This window comes from Pollicipes pollicipes, unplaced genomic scaffold (genome assembly GCF_011947565.3).
Source record: "Pollicipes pollicipes isolate AB1234 unplaced genomic scaffold, Ppol_2.1 Scaffold_5724;HRSCAF=6776_pilon_pilon_pilon, whole genome shotgun sequence".
In the NCBI taxonomy this organism is placed as follows: Eukaryota; Metazoa; Arthropoda; class Thecostraca; order Pollicipedomorpha; family Pollicipedidae; genus Pollicipes; species Pollicipes pollicipes.
This window is the reverse complement of record NW_023596746.1, coordinates 37,004,570-37,007,299: the sequence shown is the minus strand read 5'-3', so window position 1 is coordinate 37,007,299 and position 2,730 is coordinate 37,004,570. Positions and strand designations below refer to the sequence as shown.

At 53.6% G+C, this 2,730-nt stretch overlaps 1 long non-coding RNA gene across 1 annotated transcript; it reads left to right on the top strand.

The window, feature by feature from the left end:
- The first annotated feature begins 1,662 nt into the window (after nucleotides 1-1,662).
- Nucleotides 1,663-2,438, top strand: LOC119103371 (uncharacterized). The gene is made up of 2 exons (XR_005094751.1): nucleotides 1,663-1,732; nucleotides 2,074-2,438. It is a non-coding gene; the product is annotated as an uncharacterized LOC119103371 (long non-coding RNA).
- Nucleotides 2,439-2,730: the final 292 nt, after the last annotated feature.

The following is a 2,730-nucleotide window of genomic DNA, read 5'->3' as shown; positions in this document are numbered from 1 at the left end:
CTCAACGACCCCTGGTCAATCTAAGGAGCCGATTGATGACCACAGTGGTCCCTGGCAGCTAGCGCAGTGCCTGAACAGCCAGAGGGGATAATACCGGCTAGGGGCTCTTCGATGGATAGAGGGGATCCATGGTGAACAGAAGAGTCATGAGTAACTAAAACAGCTCATAAGCGGCCTGCCATAAGCGGCCTAGGCACGCAAAGCCTCTGAGCGGCCAATGCGACGTCTGATCGGCTAAAAAGTCCTCGGGGTAGTCTCGAAACCGTTTTGGTGTCCTGAGGGGGCTTTGAAAGCACACAGGGCCCCCGGTAGCTACAAGGACAAGCCAGTTACCAGAGTGCCTCTGGTAGCAAAAAGGAGCCACTGAACGGCCAGAAGGGCCCTGCGGCTTCCAGCTGGGCCTACTGAGTCGGATACGTTTACAAGGTAGCGTGTTAAGCGGGGCTATTTCGTGCCAACGGAATACGTACGCGTTCGGCGCATCCACAACCTGAAGACGCAACGCATCGCCACATATACCACATGGACATGCAATCCGTCACTCCGACCAGAGTTTTCACAAAGCGGTCCGGCCCTCTGGTACATGACTCCAAGTGTACAGCAGTCTTGTCGAGGCGCAGCTTACCCTGCCAGTTCACCGACGGCAATCGACATGGCAAACAATATTGTGCAGAGCAGGGAACTCTGAGGCTGGAGGTCATCAAAGATATGATAGGTACGGTCATTTCACATGAAATGCTTTCACAACGCACAATAACACCTGGCCACCAGTCTGCACATTGTCGGTGCAGTTTTTGCCACGATGGCTGGCCCGATGCACATCACTAAAAACAAAAAGCGAGCTCCGACTGCTAGGCAAGGGAGGTCTCAACCAGCAGAAGATACCATCTGACACTCGGGTTGTCGTCCCTATCCTTGTTCAGCACATGAGCCACTTGACGGCATAGTAGCCCCTCTTATGCACTGTGGTCCCCTTGGCTGACACGCGGACCCTTCGTTCCATTGGTGCAGCCACGTCTCTGAGATTGAGAGATGACAACTTCGGTTTATATAGGTCTATCCTTGATCCGGGATGCCCTGAAACGGAAGTCGTATTTTTAAAGGGAAAACGTTGTAAACGTGCATTGTATGTGTATCATTCGGGGAACAACGTCTCAATTCTTGGACGTCATGCCTCCTCTGTCCTCTCCTCGAATGGCTGCTCCGTGTTCGTCCTCCACGTCACAGGGGCACTCAGCGTAATAGGATAATCCTGGAGTTCTCCAATAACTTGCTGAAATTGGTGTAAACTTTCGCTCTTGCAATTCCAGTTCAGTGCAACTACTAACTGGAGTGTTTTCAGGAACTGGACGGAATGAAACACTGTTTCACATTGTCAAGTTTCCAATTAATGTCCCTCAGATACCGTCATTTCTTCGCGTAAAATGCACCCACCTTCACATTACCACCGACGCCCTGAGCCAAACATCGTGGGCTACACACTTAAGCCATAAACTCCGAGCGAGCCTGTCTGACCTGAGGGGTGTACGTGCCGGGTCTGAGTCCTGAAGCACGCGTACGACGAGCGGCCGGACCCGCCGAGCCGACGACGACCGGCGCCCCCGAGACCAGCCTGGGCGCGGTGCTGCTGCCCACTGCGGGGACTGCTGCGGCCGACGGCAAACCGCTGCTGCTGTACGGCACGGCCTCGGACGCCGCCGCACCGGCCGCGTTCACCGACACCCACTGGGCGGTGAGACGGCCACTGCTGGGCCTTACCAGGAGGGGCGCCGTGGCTTACCTCGAGCGGCGACAGAGGGGCCTCACCTCCGGGACTCACTGGGCGGTGAGATGGGCACCACGGTGGGGATGCTATCTATTCCCAACATTTGGAGCAAGGACTTATTTCCTGACCTGTGCCAGGACAAACGGCGAAAGCGAGAGAGGGGAGAATGGGAGGGGGAACGGAGCGGGGGTTGCGAGTGAACAAACTTGTGTATAACTATTAAGCGTTCTGTTTGAAAGCTGCGTAGAATGACAAAAGCTGGCTTATCACCATGAAACATGTCAAAATTTTGTTACCGTCGTCCTTAGGATGCTATCCAAGCTATCAAGGACGAAAAGAAGGAGAGGAAATCTGCTATGAAGAAAGCCGCAAAGGAAGACAAGAAGGAAACCAAAAAGAAGAAAAATTCCTCGCTTACTCGATCGGGCTCAAGTAAGAAAAAGTCTGCAGCACCCGAGCCTACCCCTACCATACAATGCTACTTTGCCGTCGAACTGTACCGAAAACCCGTCATTAAAACGACGGCCGCCAATATTACGCACCTTCCAATAGACAACATAGCGTGAAAAAATACGCTACTTGTATTGAAGCCCGTATCTTCCAAACACATGGGATTTCCTGATATCGTTTTCATTCTTGTATAACTACCAACACAAATATACCGTGAATTCTGTGTTGAGTCATGCCGCACCGTGCCGTGCCGTGCTGTGCCGTGTCGTCATACCTTCAGGAAACAAAAAGCAGAGCAGAGGTGTACTCACCGTCAGACGGTCCATGCAACTGCGCCCAAAACTCGACAAACACCGCTGACGTCACAATGCGTACGATGCACCAACTTATCAATCGCTTACCCTTGTCCTAGTGTCCACGCGTCCGTCTGCGTCCGACTGCGTCCCGGGGGGGGGGGGGGGGGCATCGTGGGCGCTGGCCGGGTGATCAGCCAGCTGACCCTGCACACATTACAC